The sequence below is a fragment of the Condylura cristata genome, unplaced genomic scaffold (genome assembly GCF_000260355.1).
Source record: "Condylura cristata isolate star-nosed mole 26May11 unplaced genomic scaffold, ConCri1.0 scaffold00015, whole genome shotgun sequence".
NCBI lineage: Eukaryota > Metazoa > Chordata > Mammalia > Eulipotyphla > Talpidae > Condylura > Condylura cristata.
The window spans coordinates 49,145,388-49,164,910 of NW_004567116.1; the positions used below are offsets into that span (position 1 = coordinate 49,145,388).

Below are 19,523 nucleotides of genomic sequence, written 5' to 3' on the forward strand. Positions count from 1 at the left end.
TGGAGGCCTTCATGTTATTAAGCTACTAAAGCAAATAAGTTCTCAGGCCTCTCATTGAATCACCCACTTCCAAAGGATGAGTGTTCCTCCCACATGTTCCACGTCAACCAGATGCCTGGGCAGGCTTCTAGAAATTCACTCTCTCTCTCACACACACATACATATGAACACACACACACACACACACAAACACCACACCCACAGTACCAAGACTTGCTTACTTTCTTTAGAATGTTCTTTCCCATGCTCCTTTTAAGGTTTTTTACTATGGGTCAGACTAGTTTTGATTCTTGAAATACCTCAGTCTTTTTCCTTCTACTTCAAAAATTTTTGATCACTGATGTGACTTGATGACAAAACTGGAAGCTGTAAACCTGATTCAACAAAAAATAAAAATATTGAGTGGTGGGAAAAGAAGACACAGAAATATTCTAATTATTTCTTGAGCACCCATCTGCAGATCCTCAGAGTATACTCCAGTCCAAAATGCTCTTCCTAAACTCTCCCTTCTGCAATGAATAGCCTTCAGAGCCCAGCCTTTTAATAATCACAAAAACAGAGTGGTGGCTGGAGGAGTCACTTTATCATTGAAGCTGAAAGAGTTTTTCTACTTTTCTATTGTTAACTCATTAAAATTTCTCCAACTTTAAATATTTTAAAGTATATTCAGTAGAAGGTTATAATTTTTTTAAAAGATTTATTTATTTGTTCATACAGAACTGGGGTACAGACCAGAGGCTCAGGGGCGGTGAGAGGCTTCACCAGAGACAGAGCGGGGAGCAGAACAGGCAGATCGACGAAGCACACTGCTGAGGGGAGCAGCGGGCGGGTCAGGAGAGGTCTGCCACAACATGTGGTCACCTCCAGGGCAGGCGGGAATCGAACTCATGCTTTAGTGGTTTTAGCTTCTCAGTGCTGTGCTTTTACCCGCTGCGCCACCAGGGAGGGCCAGAAGGTTTTAATTTTTTAACTGGATTTGGCTCCTGACTTAGTTTTCCAGAATTTGTTTTCTATGGGAGAAGAGTTTGAAGCATTTCAAAATAGTTTGGACAGGACTTGTGTGAGCCCTAAAAAGATTTAAAAGGAGTAAGATAAGTAAGTTTTATGTTTAACGCCTTGTTCCCAGCCTCATAACCAAAATGACAGTGGGAAGCTCAAAGACAGCCCACTCCCTGAAAAGTCACACAGAGAGAATTTTCATGCTCTACTATTCTCTCTTCCTGTTATTTATTCCCTCATTTACTCAACATGTGATTGAGTGTATGTTACCTGTCAGGTGATCTGCTAGGCACAGATCACTAGAGGCAAACTCCCATCTCTAACCCCTCCTTTCAATTTCTTCCCAGGGGACCTCAAATAAAAGAAAAGAATGCAGATTTCTCAAATCACCTGCTTTCTCCGCTAGCTTCTCTAGTCTTCCAAGGTCCCATTTAGAATCCTGCATGATTGGAGAGAAAGTGATTCCCTGCCAGCTGGGTCATCTCTGAGGCACAGTTAATATTAGTACTTGTTTCAGGTGGCTCTTCAGAGTCTTGTGAGGGCTGAGAAGCCCCTGGGGCTTCACACATGCAGCTGACATGGCAGCAAGCCTACAGCTTGACGGGATCAGTTGATGGTCTGAGTGTCAGTCAGCACGCTGGTCTGCTGGGCAAAAGAAGAAAAAAGTAAATCAATGTTTCATGTAGACTCTCTTTTCTAATTTTCAAACTTTTGATCCATTCCAAAAATTACATACTACAGCAATGTGTATCAGTGGGAGGAGGACGGTGTGGTAATATGAGCTGGCAGCTGTGCCACACTTGTGAAAATGAGATCACAGCGGTGTGGACCCACTAACAACTTGATTCAGTCTGCATTTGTGCTTTTAACACCTCAAATTGACATGTCCTCTTCCGCGAAATGAGATCCCAGTTTGAAAGTCTCATGGGACTTACAGGACTAGGAGTCAACATTTTTCATAACATAGTTCAGGTGTATGAACCTGGCTTTAAAGCAAATCCAGTCTGTGAATAGGGATATGCAGCCATCAAGCCAGCAGCACTGGAGTAGCTTCACCAAGTGAGGGGTTCACTAGATAGAATGATGCTTTTCTTTACCAAATGAATGCTCATAGGGTTCTCCTAAATGGGTAAGCTACCCTCGCGTACTTAAACGCATCATTCTAAAATTTTCATAATAAAACACTGATTAGAATCCCCAGTACCACATCCCCTTGTGTTCTTTCCTCCCCAGTTTTGCCTACCAGTGTCCCCCTCTGCGGTATGCCTCGGTTCTATGGTCAGTTATGCTAGTTTTGACTTTTTCTTGACCTTTTGTTTGCTTTGTCTATATTCCATATAGAAGTGAGACCACTCGATGCTTTTCTTTTGCTTTCTGGTTTATTTCACTGAGCATGTTGTCTCAAAAGGCATAAGCCTGTCTTTTTTATTTTTTTTAAAGATTTATTTATTTATGCATACAGAACTGGGGTACAAGCCACAGGTGCAGGGACAGTGAGCAGCTTCACCAGAGACAAAGTAGAGAGCAGAACAGGCAGACTGATAAAGTACACTGCTGAGGGAGCAGCGGGTGGGTTAGGAGAGGTCTGCCGCACATGTGGGTCACCTCCAGGGCTGGGGATTGAACTCACACTGAAGCTACTGTGGCCAACTGCAGTGCTGCGTCCTAACCCGTTGCACCACCAAGGAGAGCCTGAGCTTGCCTTTTTTGATCAGTAATACTCTATTGTATAAATATGCCACAACTTTTTGATCCATTTGCCTATTCTGAGCCACTTCAGTGGTTTCCACAGCTTAGCTATTATAAACAGTGCTGCAATAAACACAGGAGTGCTGTCTTCCTTTCAGATTAGTGTTTGTGTGTTCTTTGGGTATATTCCTAGAAGTGGAATTGCTGGATCATATGGTAGATGCATTTTTAGTGTTCTGATGAAACTCCTCACAGCTTTCCTTAGTGGTGATGTTACAGGGCACCCCAGTGTGAACTGGACCACCTCTCTGTGGGTCCCCACCCGTGTGCTTAAAATTTAGTTGTACTGCAGGCACACACAAAAGGGCCAATAATGGGTTTATTTACAAAAGGGGAAAGGAAAAGGAACAATACAGGTAAAGAGAGAGAGATACAAGGTAACTGGAATATCTTACCGGCTCGACTGACTTGGAGCTCTGGTAGCAAACTGATAGGCTCCAGTCCTGAGAGCCATTGCCTGAGAGAGAGTGAGACGTGGAAAATGGCTCTCTATTTATCCCCCAAAGTCCCAGAATGCCTGCTTAGCTACGCCCTTGGGTCCTTGCAGTTCTCTCCTTGGTACTGCTGGGAGTTGTAGTTTCCAATCATTGGAGTAGGCGGGAGAATCCAGAAAGCTGGAGTAGAGAGTGGAGTCCACAAAACTCTGCAGAGTTCCTTTAGGACATCTTTCCTTTTAACAGTGAGACACTTTCCATCCCCAGCTAGCCAGCTAGAGCCATTCTGCATACTAAACTAGAAGTAATCTTGCTTTTATTCATTTTAGGAATTCAACTATGTGTCATTTACTCAAGAAACTTGCCTAAAAAAATCATTTCAGTTGGTGAAATGGAATGAGGTCTACAGAGTTCTGAATCAGTGTCTTTATTAAAAAGGATTCATCAAAAGAGATCTGATTTTGGTCACAGTGCAATGTTTCCTAGTGGCCTACAGTTAGACTATCTTCATGATAAGTTATGAAAATAATAAAATATGTAAGTTCGCACATAAGTCTAAGCTAATCAGCAATAATTCCTTGTAGGCAGAGGGATGGTTTCAGGACTGTGCAATGGGAAGCAAGTCTGCAGTATTTGTTGGAACTGATGAGGAAGACAAACTCTCATTTACACTGGATTTAATCCTCACAAAACTTAAATGGCTACATCTGGGGTATCCACCAAGTGAAATCAGCCCAGAAGAAAAGCGGAGCGGTAGAGAAGTCCTGAGGGAGTCCTCTCTGAACTCTGGGATCCAACGATTCCTACAGCTTTCAGATAAGTGAGTAAATAAATGTATTTCTTTATCTAGGCAAGTTGGGTTGACTTTTTTTTTCTTTAATAATATAAAAGTTTATTTTTACATCATTTTGTGCATTTTTCCATCTCAGTTATAATCTCCTTGGACTTCCCATCACCTATGTGCTATCACCATAATCCAGTGCATTTCATTCCTCCCACTGTTTTTTATCTCATTCCCCACTCTACCCCCATAAAATGTCTCTGGTATTTATCTGTTCATTATGATTATTATTTTCTCACCTGGTCCATTGGTCTCCTGCTATGAGTGAAACCATCTGGTAATTTTCCTTTTTTTTCTGGCTTACTTCACTAAGCATGATCTTTTCCAGCTCCATTCATGTTCTGCAAAAGACATGTGTTTATTCTTTTTGGTTGCTGAGTAATATTCCATTGAGCATATGGACCACATCTTTTTAATCCAGTCATCTACTTTTGGGCATTTGGGATATTTCCATGTTATTCCAATTATAAATAGAGCAGCAATAAACATGGGGGTGCAGCTATCTTTTTGAATCAGTGTTTTTGTGTCTTTTGGGTAGATACCTAGGAGTGGGATTGCTGGGTCATAGGGAAGCTCCATGTTTAGCAGTTTGAGGAACCTCCAAACAGTTTTCCATAGTGGTTGTACTAGTTTGCATTCCCACCAGCAGTACAGGAGAGTTTCTTTTTCTCCACATCCTCGCCAACATTTGTTGTTGCTAGTTGTTTTACAGTGTGCTTTTCACTGGTGTGAGGTGGTATCTCATTGTGGTTTTAATTGCATCTCCCTTATTACGAGTGATGTTGAACATTTTTTCATATGCTTATTGACCATCTGCATTTCCTCTTTGGAGAAGTGACTTTTTACTTCTTCTGACCATTTTTGGATGGGGTGTTGACTTTATTTTTGTTGAGTTTCATCAGTTTTCTGTATATCTTTGGGATCAATCCTTTGTCACTAGTTTTGTGTGAGAAATTTTTTTCCCAATCAGTGGGATATCTGTCTTTTGTAATGTCTCTTTTGCTGTACAGAAGCTTTTTAACTTGATGTAGTCCCACCTATTTATCCTTTCCTTCACTATTGTTGCATTGGGTGCTCTATCTTTAAAGATGTCACTGAAGTGTATGTCATGGAGTGTTTGGCCCATCTTTGATTCCAGGTACTTTATGGTTTCTGTTCTTATGTTTAGGTCTTTAATCTACTTCGAGTTTATTTTTGTGTATGGTGTGAGGTAGTGCTCTAGTTTCATTTTTTTGTATGTAGCTTCCCAATTTTCCCAGCACCATTTGTTGAACAACCTTTCTTTTTTCCATTGTATCTTCTTTGCTCCTTTGTCAAAGATTAGCTGCCCATAAACCTATGAGTTTATACCTGGGTTTTCTATCCAAATCCACTGGTCTCTATGGCTGTTCTTTTTCCAGTACCATGCCATTTTGATTATTATGGCTTTGTAGTATAGCTTGAAGTTTGGGATTGTAATGCCTCCATTCTCTTCTTAGTCATGAGAGTTTTGGCTATTCGAGGTCTTTGTTGTTCCATATGAATCTCATCAATATTTTTCTATTTCTTTGAAGAATGTCATAGAGACTTTTATTGGGATGGCATTAAATCTGTATATCACTTTTGGTAGGATGGCCATTTTGATTATGTTAATTCTCCCAATCCATGAGCAGGTGATATCTTTGCATTTCATGGTGTCTTCTTGTATTTCTTTTAACAGTGTTTTATAATTTTGTTTGTATAGATCTTTTACCTCTTTTGTTAAGTTGATTCCCAGGTATTTGTTTCTTTTTGTTATAATTGAAAAGGGGATTTCTTTTTCTTTTTTTATTTATGCTTCTTCTGATTAGTTGTGCATAGGAAGGCCTCTGAATTTTGTGTGTTGATTTTATATCCTGCTACTTTGCTAAACTGTTGATGGTTTTGATTAGTTTTTCTATGGAGTTTTTAGGGTTTTCCATGTAAATTAACATATTGTCTGCAAATAAGGACAGTTTTACTTCTTTCCCTAATTGGATTTCTTGTATGTCTTTTTCCTGTTTTATTGCTCTGGCTAGAAATTCTAATGTTATGTTGAAGAGCAGTGGCAATAGTGGACACCCTTGTCTTGTTCCTGATCTCAAAGGAAAGGCTTTCAGCTTTTCTCTGTTGAGGATAATATTGACTGTGGGTTTGTCATATATGGCTTTTATAATGTTGAGGTATGTTCCGTCTATTCCAAGGATTTCGAGGGCCTTAAACATAAATGGGTGTTGAACTTTGTCAAATCCCTTCTCTGCATCTATTGATATGATTATGTGGTTTTTATTCTTCTGTCAGTTGATGTGATGGATTACATTAATTGATTTTCTGATGTGGAACCAAGCTTGTGCTCCTGGGATAAAGCCCACTTGGTCATGGTGTGTTATTCTTTTAATGCATTGTTGGGTTCTGTTAGCTAAGATTTTGTTGAGGATTTTTGCATCAGTGTTCATTAGGGAGATTGTTCTGAAGTTTTCTTTTTTTGTGTTTTCTTTGTTAAGTTTTGGTATCAGTATGATATTGGCTTCATAGAAATTATGTGGTAGTTTTCCTTCTTTTTTAATTTTTTGAATGATTCTGTGTAGAATAGGCACTAGTTCTTTTCTTAATGTTCATTAAAATTCATTTGTAAATCTATCTGGTCCTGGGCTTTTATTTTTAGGGGAGGTTTTGACTACTTCTCTAATTTCCTTGCCTGTAATTGGCCTGGTTAATTGTTCTATTTCTTCTTTATCTAGCTTTGGGTGATTGTAGAGTTGTAGGAATTTGTCCATTACTGCTAAATTGTTGAATTTGTTTGCATATAGTTGTTCATAGTATTCTCTGATTATTCTTTCGATTTCTGCTGGATCTGTTGTGATTGCTCCTCTTTCATTTATGATTCTGTTTATTTGTGTTTTCTCTCTCTCTTTTTTTTGTTTTTTGTTTTTTTTTTTGTTTGTTTGTTTGTTTTTTTCCTTTGTGAGCCTGGCTAGTCACCTGTTTATCTTGTTTATTTTTTTGAAGAACAGCTTTTGGTTTCATTGATTTTTTTGGACTGTTTTCCTAACTCCCATTTCATTTATTTCTGATTTGACTTTTATTTTTCCTATATTCTATTGGCTTTTGAGTTATTTTGTTGTTCTTTTCCCAGTTCTTTAAGATACAAGACTTGGTTGTTTCTATGAGTTATTTCTAGTTTCTTTATGTGAGCCTGTATTGATATATATTTTCCTCTTATAACTGCTCTTACCTGTGGTTAGCAGGTAGAGCAGTAGCAAATCTCCTGTCTGAGGCCCTTTTTCCCCCCTTTTACCTTGGGGGCTTTGTGAACTTGATGACCCCACCTTAGTGGCTAATGGCAGGAACAAGCCTGCAGGCCTATGCTGTGGGGGCAGGGGATGCAGGGAGCTCTGGAAGCAGCTACCCCAGTCACCACTTCTTCCTTCCCACCTTTTGGGCTCTATGTGTCCACTCCAAGCAGTCTTTCCCTGCAGCTTGGGTTCCATTCACCAAGCTGAGTTGTCTCTACTTATATCCAGGGTGGGTCCAAAGGGCAGCAAACTTCCGTCTTAGGCACTTCCTAGCACCCTGGGCATTCCTGGATCAGGGCTGCAGTCTTTCCCCACAGTTTGGGTTCCACTCACCAAGTTGAGTTGTCTCTCCAAGTTGACTTTTATTGTTTTCAAATGAAAGACTTGTGACTCCTCCCTTCCCAAATGAGCTATCAATTATCAAGACCTGTGGTTTCTCTATTCAAAATATCTCTTATCCATTGATTCACCTCCATCACAATGCCTGTATTCTAGTTCAGGTTCTCAGAACCTCTTGCTTGATCATGCCCACTCTTGTCTTGTCTTGTGTTCTCCAATTTTGCCTTTTGTCTATCATTCAGGAAGCTACCCACTTGATCTTCAGTAGAGAAGAGTGAAGGCTCTTTCTCCACTGCCCCCAAATTTTCCCTTCTGCCTACTGAATTAAGGAATATAAAGACTTTCCCTCCTTTGGTCTCCTTCCTACTTACACAGAACATAGCACTTCTGACACCTCTGGTCACCAAATGTGTTGGAGAGGTTCTCCACACTAACTGATTTCCAGTGACACCAGCTGGATGTCCTATAATTTAAATCCAATTTTGACAAGTCTTCAGTTCCACAATATTGACGCAGCTTCACCTCAATGCCCATCTTAACTTGTAGATCCAGGTTATCCACAACTGCCATCTGATGGCTACAAATCAGAGGTTCTCAAATTTCACAATTTGGATTCAACTGATTTGCAGAGTGACTCACAGAACTCAGGGAAACATGCTTATTAGTTTGTTAAACAACACTATAAAGGTCCCATACTCCCTTTCCAGCCCTTCTTCCACCTTAAGGCTGTAAAGTTTGGGGCTGAAATTTCCAAGCATCTAATCATGACTTGTTCTTTCTGGTGACTGGCCCTCATGCAGGCGCCTACCCAGAACTGCCTTATTAGTCCACATGACGCATCTATCACCCAGGAAATTATAAGGGTTTCAGGAGCCCTGTGTCAGGAACCAGGGTCAAAGGCCAAATATTATGGCAAAAGATAGGTCTAGTGTTCTTACTAGTTAGGAAATCATAAGAGTTTTAGGAGCTGAATGTCTGGAATCAGGGGTAAGTAGCAATCAATACATTTGTCTTCCAAATTCCTTAGTCTAGTATTGCAAACCCTTGATAACCTAGTTACAACTTCTACCTTTCTAATGTTCATTATCTGCTATCTCTCTTATGCAACTTATATTCAAAGATTCTGCATGCTGGTTGGATTTTCAAGGCCTCAGGGCAAGTATTATCTACAGCCAAGTTGAACTTGCTAGCTCTATGTTCAAATCTAACTCTCCACTCAAATAACACCTTAAGTCTTCCCTAACCCACTGCGAAGAACCATGTGTTACTGCTCTGAGCTCTTGACATCCCTTATTACTTCACTCCTTAGGAGTTTACCTACTTGTTCCCACTAATTTTATTAGAGCTCTGTGGGCACACTCTACCTAGTCTTCTCTCTAAGAAATCTGTCCTACTGGCAAACTACTTTCCTTGGGTTTGTTTTGGGCTCTTTTTTTTGTGCATCTCCTCCCCTCTCACCATGGTAGTAATTCACATATGCTGATTGAATTGCTACAAATGAAGGAATAAGAATATCTGTTTATTAGAAAGTTAGGTAAATCGCTCCTTGTGAATATATATTAAAAAAAAAACTTAGAAAAATACCTATTCATGTATGAACAGATACTATTGGTGTTCATGAAAATACTTAGAAAATTGGTATCACTAAGCATTATATTACCTAGTTTCCCTCTACTTTTGCATTATTCCAGCACAAAAATAAAATTTAGTTAAATCTTTATCAAAGTCTTAAAATTTTAAATTATATCTTAATGATGACTGAGCATATGTATAAGTGAAAATGTGTCTCATGACCAATAGTTTACTTTGAACCATGTTAATAGAAGCAATAACATGTATTAAGTAGTGTTACAGTTTACAAAATGCTTTTACAGACATTACTTCATTCCTGTTTCACAACCCGGTGAGGTCAGTAGGACAGGAATTCTCAGTTCTGTTTTACCATCAAGGAAGGGTAAAGTCTAAGAGAGGCTAAGTACCTGGCAAGTTTCCATAACTAGGTAGATAATAAAACTGGGACCAAAATCTAAGATTTTTCTGACTTCCTAGCCCAAAGCTCTTCTAGCTAACTAAGGTAATATCATTTCCTTGCCAGTGATGTATTCACTGAATTCTAACCATTGCCATATGGAGAGGTGGTAATAATATAATTTTCTTGTACCTAATAGACATAGGAGAGAAACTCTCTTTCCTTCCTTCCCTCCTCTTGGATGTAAATCATACACATATGTTCTACACATATATTTGTATATTATTTCTGTCTCCCCACACCTGAGGGCAAAGTCATACAGAAAAGGGCAGAGCCAAAAGAAGTAGAGCTGCAGCCTCAGGACCCCGTCACCTGTGGTCACCTTCTTGAACATCTTCATATATGAGATAATAAATTTCCTTACTAGCATTTAAGCCATCATCAGTTGCATCTCAACTCATCCTGGTAGACAATACAGGAAAGTTTATGAGATATGAGTTTGGGGTACACAGTTCTGGGTTTCAATCTCCTCTCCAATATTTCACACTGGGAATGCCACATAACTCTTTGGAAACTTATGTTCTTATCAGTTAAATGGATGTGGGACTCTCCTGGTGGCACAATGGGTAAGGACGCAGCACTGCAAGGTAGCTACAGCCATTTCAATGAAAGTTTGATCTGCAGCCCCAGAGGTGATCCGCATGGCCAGGCAGAGCTCTCCTGACCTGCCCGCTGCTCCCCTCAGCTGTGCACTTAGTCGATCTGCCTGTTCTGCTCCCCCACTCTGTCTCTGGTGAATCTTTTCACCACCCCTGCACCTCTGGCCTGTACCCCAGTTCGGTATGCATAAATAAATGAATCTAGAGTTCCCCACCCTACCCCAATAGAGGATGAGGTTGTAGGTTTAGTGACTCCAGAGATGTTTTTTGAACAGTTTGGGCTTCTGACTTGATTTCCCAGAGACAGGGACAATAATGTCAACAAGGACTTCAGATTCCCACAGGCTCTAGCAGCTAAGTGATTTCACTAATTTGAGTCTGCTGGAAACCCAGATAAGAAGTCACCCTGAAGGAGCTCCCTACCTGCAGCTGTCTGTGTCAGTACATGATTGCCTTCCAATGTGACCCTAGTTGCCTCTGTCAGGGTGGCAAGCTTCTTAGAGCTGTGTCCTTCCCAACTTACCCTTCCTTCAAAAACACAGGTTATAATAATATAATAGGGCTTTGCATTGAATCAGACTTCCCTGGTGTCAGGTGGAGAGCTAGACTTCTCCTGTGGCATCTGCAAGCTTTGAAGTGAAAACATGGACAATAATTCCTGTGGTTTCCCTAATCTGTATGCCCAAAGCAGCAGGAACTAGGTGATCTGTGCTTGAAATAAAACAGGTTATTGCTCTAAAAGAGCAAAAAGAGGATATATTTTTTTATAAATACAGAAAGCGGGCCCTCTCTGGTGGTACAGCGGGTTAAAACACAGCACTAAGAAGTGGAAAGCCACTTCAGCAGGAGTTCTGCCCCGGAGAATATCCACATGGTGCAGAGGATATCCACATGGCGCAGCAGACCTCTCCTGACCCGCCCGCTGCGCCCCTCAGCAGTGTACGTCAATCTGCCTGTTCTGCTCCCCACTCTGTCTCTGGTGAAGCCTCTCACCGCCCCTGCACTTCTGGCCTGTACCTCAATTCTGTATGTATAAATAAATAAATAAATCTTAAAAAAATAAATAAATAAATAAATACAGAAAGCTCTCCTGCTCTGCTCTTGGGCTGAGGTCCTTAATATGCTTTCAAAATAGGTGACATTGCTTCCATTCCCAGTTCAGCCATGGGTGCTAGTTCTGGTGAGTTGATTTGTCTTTTCAGTAACTCTCACAACTACTAAAGTGAAAAAGCCTAGAGCTCTCATACTGTGTCTGAGAAGTATCTGAACAATCTGCTGAAATCTGAAAATAAATTTCAAATTTAGCTCATTGTTGTCTGTTCTCAAGACAGATTGGCTGATGATATCAGTCAGAGTAGCCCAACTGGCTTCCCTGTTACCTCTGTTCAAAAGGCCCCTACTGCCACAAGAGGTGTAAAGGCTACAGAATAGCCAACACATGATACCTTCTTCAGTTTTCATACTAATAGATGCCCATAAAGTTGTTATAGTAAAAATAAAAATAATAAGTTGGCTAACATTTGAAAATCAGACGCTTTAGAATACATTTGTATTTCTATGTACTTCCTAATTTAATCCTCACTGTCACTGCAGGGTACCCTGACAAACCTGTTTTGGAAATGCAGAAACAACTGTTCCTTGGGTTCTGGTTATTCCCTATCTGCTGCCTCCCAGCAATCTACATCTTTCATTGCCCTGCTCTATGCCGGAGAGGCTGAGCCTACAGAGATCACATCTAGCCCTCTTTGATCTGACTTCGGTAGGCTCAGGATCAAAGGAGGGGAGAGGAGGAGGAGGTGTCTCCTCACTCTTTGGGTTTTATATTCTTTGCAGTAGCTGTACCTCTTCATGGACGGCTCAGCCTCTGGTAGTGGGACCTCCTCTGTGGTACGCACCCTTGCTAGGCTCTGCTCCCGCACTCCCTCCCAAAGAGTAGCGATGAGGTCTCCCTACTGCTAGACCCAGGTACTGTCTGTTTATTCAATTAAACTTGTTCCCACCTCCATAAGCAGTCACTTCTTTTTTTTTTTTTAAGATTTATTTATTTATGCATACAGAACTGCAGTGCAGGCATGGTGAGAATATTAACCAGAGATAGAGTGGGGAGTAGAACAGGCAAACTGACACAGTATACTTCTGAGGGGAGCAGGGGGCAAGTTGGGAGAGGTCTGCTGCACCATGTGGTTCACTTCCAGGTATGGAGATCGAACTTGGCACTGAAGGGCTTTCAGCTTGCTTGCAGTGTTATGCTTTAACCCGTTGCACCACCAAGGAGGGCCAAGCTGTCACTGCTTTAAAGTCTCTTTGTTTAAACCACTCTATTCCCACAGGTGAATGGTAATCCCATGTGAAGACCCTGACTATTGCACTAAGCAACAGAGATGCAGGTTAGAAATCCCAACACTTCGTGTTCAATAGTAAAAGCAAAGAAAGGCTTTTACAACAAAAGTAGAAAAGCTATAAAATGTAATATGGCAAAACAAAGGTCAACTAAAATTCTTTGTAGAGGATGTGCCATTGTGTTAGGGCTTTGAAAAAAATGAATAGAATTTAGAAAGTAGACCTGGAGGAAAGAGTTTCAAATACAGCAAAATCACTGAGGAAAAACAAAAAACAAAACCACAAACCACATGATGGGAACAAAAACTACTCAGTCACAGGAGTAGAGTTAGTTTATGATGGTGTTTCATAGAAATGCACTCTATGAAATGTTATAATGTGTTGGGAAAATATTCCATTATCAAATAGAATTGGGAAACTGAGATTTTTTTCCTTAGGACTTCTCAGAATTGGGAAACTGAGATTACTTAGGACTTCTCAGAGCATTTGAAATACTAACATGAATATGTGAATACCTTTTTCCCACAAGTGGTTAATTAACATCTTCAAGAAATAGAGTTTGGGAACCAACTATTGTCCACTAGGATTCCACAGTCCTGTGTGAGTCCTTGACAAAGCCATTCAGAACATACCATGGCAGCCAGAATTCAGAGCATATTCCAAAGACTTCTGCAGGTAGTCAGAGGAAATATCACCAGTCATGGGAAAATGGTAGCCAAAACACTATCATGGTGCCAAGGCATGAGGACTGAAATGTAATTTTATAAAAGTAAGTGGAAATTGAATGTGTTATCTTGACATAATCCATGCAGTGAATGGTGAAAAAACATTGAATGTGAATCTGAATTTATAACCTGGAAAATATGAACCTTAACCATAAAAACTCATTATGCAAGTGGTTAGCAAGTCATTTCAGACCTGAAAATTTTAAGCTAATTCTCATTTTACTTACAGATATTAATTAAGTCATTTATTAAATGAAAACAAACTGAGCCTTTTCTCTGAGCCAGGCTCTATGAAAGATTATAAAGAACATTATATAAAAACTAGAAAGAAATACAAGACAGTTCCTGCTTAGAAGAAGCTTTGGACCACTTGAGGTTGAACATAAAAATATAGTTACATGGGGCTCTCCCTGGTGGTGCCACAGGTTAAAGCACCACATTATGAAGCTCTCCGAAGCCACTGCAGCAGGTCCATCCATATTATGTGGCAGACTTCTTCTGACCTACCTGCTGCTCCCCTCAGCCATGTACTTTGTCAATCTGCCTCTTCTGCTTTCCACTCTGTCTCTGGTGAATTCACCCACCACACCTCTGCCTGTACCCCAGTTCTATAAGCATGAATAAATAAATCTTTAAAAATATATATAGTTATACTGTGAGCTATAATTTTATTAAAGATCTCTGAAAACAGAGAATGATGCTGCTTATCTTGGAGTAAAACGTTTTAGAGAGAAGCTAATATTTTAACTTGAAGCGTGAGTAGAATTTGCCAGAGGAAAATGAAAAGCAACTCATGAAACACTCTGAGTTTGGATATCCGGACTCCACATTTAATGTGTAAAAGTTTACAAGTTAAGAAACTTATAAACTTATAAGGAGAGAGAATCCAGTATTTATGGGTATAAATAAACATAAATTAACAAAAAGATTTTCAAAAAATACCTTTCAAGGTTATAGAGATTTGGGAGAAAAATCTATGAAATATACAAATGTAAAGAGAACTATTGAAAGGTTATTAAAATCTATCTCTGGACTCTACTGCTTCTCCTTGAGTTAAAGGAAGAAAAGATCTTTATTTTCTCTTTTGTTTTGATCATAGATCCAATATGCCCGCTAGAGCACATCAGAGAAGCCCTGTGCCGGCCTCTGGAGACACTAACTTTGACCAGAGAAAATGAGAAACACACACTTATTCCAAAATGTTTCAAATTGTTCAGTTAAGAATAGTGCTCACGCTGTATAGGGAATTGCTGGTGCCAAAACCTGTCTTTCTTCCTGATAATTTTAGATTGCTTTATTCTTTTAAGTAAAAGAGTAAAACGTGCCTTTACTGTACACATAGATTTTTTTCCAGTACCCTATGTGTAAATACCATAGTTTAGCAATTTATCTCTACAATTACTTTATATATTAAACTTCTATATATTGTACCTTCACCAATGTAAATGCAGAGTATACTGACTACATATACTTCCAAACACTTAAAATGAGTCGTCTATACTTAACAAAAACAGGTTTTGGGGTTTTTTTTTTAAGTGCAATACAAAAGAAAGATTAAATGTTGTAATGAAATTTCAGTGGTTCTTCTTATTAACAGCTTTTAAAATTGCAGAAGTGTGTTGTGATTTTATTTTTTACCATGCAAGATTCTAAATTTACCATCATAAGAAAAATAATCTGGATTTTCCTTAAAACACTTACAAAATATAAATATTTTCCAACATGAATGGTTTAATAGATGTTTGCAGAATGAATTGATAGAACTGCAGGGGAGATTGGAAAAGGAGGTAAAATGTACAACCCTGGCTCACATTAGAATCTGTACTTTTTCCTAATTCCAATATTAAGGAACTCTATTGTCTACAGAACAGAAAAGAAGATTTAGAAACTGAACAAAGTCCTGAGATAAATTTCTTTCTTCTTAGAAAGTCTGGATTAAGCTTTCAGTACTGGCACTACATTTCTTCATTCAGTCAAAAATTTACAACACGTATTGAGCATTCATTAATAATGATAATAGATAATACCAATTTATAATTTTTTTTTTGCTAGCCCTATGCTTTGTGCTTGATTATCTCTGATTATCTCTGATTATCTCTCTGAGTCCTTACAATAGCCCTAAATTAGCCTCACTGCATAGCTAAGAAAAGTGAGGCACAGAAAGTGACATAAATTGTCCATGGTCACTTAGCAACTAAATGAATTCTAAATTGAATACAAGTCAGTCTGAGTCCAGAGTTCCATGTTTTTGGCTACTTCAGGACCCATTATAGGGTGTCCAAAGATGAAAAAAAAAAAAAAAGGCAGTACATCGATGATCTGCCATAGGGTTTATAGTGTCAGCCTCAAAAACTGTAAGAGCAGAGCGGGACATTTAGGCTGTCTTTTTACAGATGAGAAGTCAAGGCTTGTAAGTGAGGTGATTACTCAAGTCCATGGCAACAGTTTCCCAAATACACACATAACTCCCTGTGTTGTCTATTGTTCCAAATTTTTCACTCATTACCTGTAACTGAAAACCCTACGGAACTACCAGATCCCCATTACTACCATAGAAATGAGAAACCAGGCAGAAATGATTTTCAAACACGTAAATTTGTCTCCTTAGAAATAATCCTCACTATGACTTTCAACTGCCTTAAATTTTTGAAGTTGCATAGATTCATGCAAAAAAGCACTAAAATTGAATTGAGTAATTTAGAGTTAACTTTTGGTCTCTAAATTTTCTTTTATCTTTCCATCCCATCTCATCTGCTTCCCTGGGGCCATTAGAGATCATTATATTACAGGGCATCAGCAACTGATTCAACCTCCTTTGTAAGCAGGAGCAAAGGTAGGTCTGAGAAGTATAGAGAAGCACAGTGGAGCCCAATGACAGAGTAGAATAGAACAGGTAGAAGTCACAGCCATATAATGCAGTATAGTACCAGGCCTCCCACTTAACCACTTTGTACCTCAGTCTCTTCATCTGTAAAATGGGGTAATCTTGGTGTCTGTTTTTCTGTTTGCCTTGAAGATTACATGTCATAAAGTCTATTTCATACCACCTGGCACATGTATGTATTCAATAAACATGGCTATAATTCTTACAACTCAATTCTGGATCTACCCCTTATTCACCTTTGATTTTCTTGTGTATACTATGGCGGAATTAAATGTGATCATGTTTGTTAAAGTCTTGCTTAGCTCTCTATCCCTGGAGCTTCAACTCAAATTCTACCATTTCATGGAAGCCTCTAGTACTTGCTAGAGTAAGAATTAAAGATTCCTTCTTCTGTGCTCTCTTTCTGTAGCCTGATCCAGCCTGTCTCTTACTTTCTTTTACATTTGATTTTGTCTATATCCATAGCATAAAGTACTTATAGTGATGGATATTTGCTTTCTCTCTCTCACATCCTATATAGTAACCTTACACAAAGTATGTGCAAATGTGGGTCTTGCCCAGATGCATTTTAAGTAATGCTACTGCTATACACAAAAATATTTGAGAACTGTGATTACTGAGTTGAACTGAGTCCTCAAGAAGCAGTGAGAGTTTAATTTTTCTGTTTTTGTTTGTTTGGGGGAGGAAAGGGAGTAAAAAAAAAACTAGATTCATGGATTCAGTGTGAGGAAACAGACATTTCTCTAGAGAGTCAATGCGCAGCATAAATCTACCATTATCATCCTTATGAAAATCTCAGAGACAACCTAAAAACAAGCCATGTGCATTTATTTTACTGTTGACAGCTCTTGGAGACAAGGTGTGTTTGGCCTGGGCCCTGTCCATGTTCTGTGGTCAGAACTCCTGTTGGGTCTGGCTGTGGGAATGGCAAGAGGAAAGGGATATATGTGCAGGATCGGTCTCTTCCAAATGTTCAGAAAGTCTTTTCCAAGTCATATAGAGAAGGTCTTTTCCAAGTCATATAGAGAAGGTTTGTTACTTTGGCACCTGGTGCTAAGTTCAATCAAGGTCATGTGGACCTTGGAAGAAACTGTTAGTATGATCTTAAAGAATGAAAACTTTCTAGATCTAGGATCATTTCCTTTTAAACAGAGAAACCTATGTTATGGCAGGGCAAACAGAGAGGCAGGATGATTTTGTCATCTTAAGCCATCCTCTCATAATATGAACCACCTCCCTTCTCCTGATGCCTGAGGACTCTTAGGTTAGGATTTAACCTCAGTCTCTCCCAGTAAGTACATGGGCGTTTATATCCAATTTTTATATGCTTATAATTAAATTTGATCTTTTTCTCCTACTAATCTGTCTCGTGTTAATGTGTTTACTCATTCAGCCTGAGTTCGAGAAGCCAAGAGGGAGGAATTTTCTCCTACACCCCTAGACGCTCTTAAATCCTTCTGAGCCTCAGTTTCTTTCTCAAGATGATGGAATAATCATCTTACTCTCCTTGATGGAACCTCCCTAAATTGATTACAATGTAAATTTTTTAAATTGCCAGAACAAATGAGCAATGAATGTCAAGTGGGTGTAGGTGGTGTTGAATGACTGGATTCCAAAGCAGAGCTCAGTCACATTCTTTTTGCATAACATATAGAACAACAGCTTATCTTGATTAAGGATTTACAGTGTGTCAGGCAGTGTGCTGAGCATTCTGTGAGTATAAATTCATTCAGTTCTGCAGCCAACCCATGAGGTAGTCCCGTTTTACAAAGGAGGAAACTACAGTTGAAGGTGCTGACACACTCAGTGATGTTGCTCTTCTCTCTTCCCAGGACCCTCAGGGCCTAGCATGATGCACGTGCTCAATAAATATTTGTTCAGGATAAACTAATAAAATTTGAGCCTAGTTGAGAAGTACCTGTGTTTTTCCCCTCCTTCCAATTTCACCCCCAGCTCCACAAGTAAACACTTTTAAAGGTGTTTCTCCAGTTGGGAATTACATACTTGAAAATGCAATTATTTCATTTTCCCCTCATATTTATGATTTATAAATGAGTGTAAATACATTCTGGGTCATCGGGGTAACCATATCATACCAAGTACTGCCCATGACTTTAGTGTCTGTGTGCTGTTCCTTGAAGAACCAAGAATTGCCATGTCATTTAATATGGTAAATAAGAATCAAGTGCAGTTAATTACTAAATGATCTACTAGAATTGAGTGAGAGCCAAACATAGCAATGGCAGAAGGTGTGAACAAAGGAAGTGCCAGTAGTTGGACTAGAGGAAAGAAGTGAGAAAATCAGTAAAGTCAATAAATGGCACCAGGCACTCTGACAGTGCTGGAGTACCCCAGAACTCAGGTGTGCGCAGCCTCGAAGTGGGTTCCTACGATGGTGGTAGTGGGTAAGTTAACCGTGCCAAATTAAATTTTATTGTTGGGGGGCTTTAAATTTATTTCATAAACTTGGTTTGATTCCAGAGTTGTTGAAAAGTTGAAACTTAAGTAATTTTGTCCTTAAAATAGTGGAGATACTGACATTTGTACCAAAAGGGGCTTTCTCATTACAATCATATGCAAACAATTAAGAATAGCATTAACAACATAGTGTGAAACCATATAGGAGACCCTTTTTGAGAGTGAGAAATAAGGCTGGCAGAGACGCTCAGTCAATGGCAGCTTATTAACACTGACGTATTGGGGAAACAAGAAGGCTTTCCACCAAGTTCTGATAGCGGTTAGCAGCCTGGCTAGGCGAAAACACGCAGGAACGGGGCCCAGGGGTGACTCCCAGAAGTAGGCCACAGCTAGGAGGGGCCCCAGCAGCTGATGTCCCCGTGCGGAGAAGCTCCTGTTCACGTGCGCCCTCCGCTGCGCTGCAGGCGCCGCAAGAGAAAGTTGTAGGGAATGCACAGTTTCGGGGATCGTAGGTCCCCGGTTCTTTAGAGGCATCTGGGAGAGTGAGTGAGGCAGAAAGGAACTCCAACATCAAGCAACAGCTTTCAAAATGCAGGTGAAGTGGGTCACCGCAGGATTTTTCCGCCAACTCTTCAAGTGTGCGGAGGTGCTCCCGAAGCACCAGGTGAGCCCCCTCCCCCCCCAGTCGAAGTTGGGCGCGGGGGTGTGGACTTTGGGGGACAACAACGAGTCGTGTGCAGGCAGCGCCAGCCCTAGGCTCGCACGGGAGACGACGCCCCAGTTCTTCGACTCCCGGGGCTGGAAAGTGAAGGCGCGCGGGCTCTGCGGGGCTGGCCCTCCACGAGAGCGGGCGCGGGAGGTTCCCAGCGGCCC

General features: G+C 40.0%; 1 protein-coding gene across 1 annotated transcript in view; it reads left to right on the plus strand.

The window, feature by feature from the left end:
• Positions 1-19,294: 19,294 nt before the first annotated feature.
• The window catches only part of PRSS23 (protease, serine, 23), a 9,666-nt gene continuing 9,437 nt past the window's right edge, over positions 19,295-19,523 (plus strand). The window contains exon 1 of the mRNA XM_012725719.1: positions 19,295-19,314. The gene's annotated coding sequence lies outside the window, so the exon portion shown is untranslated. The remainder of the gene's footprint in view (positions 19,315-19,523) is intronic.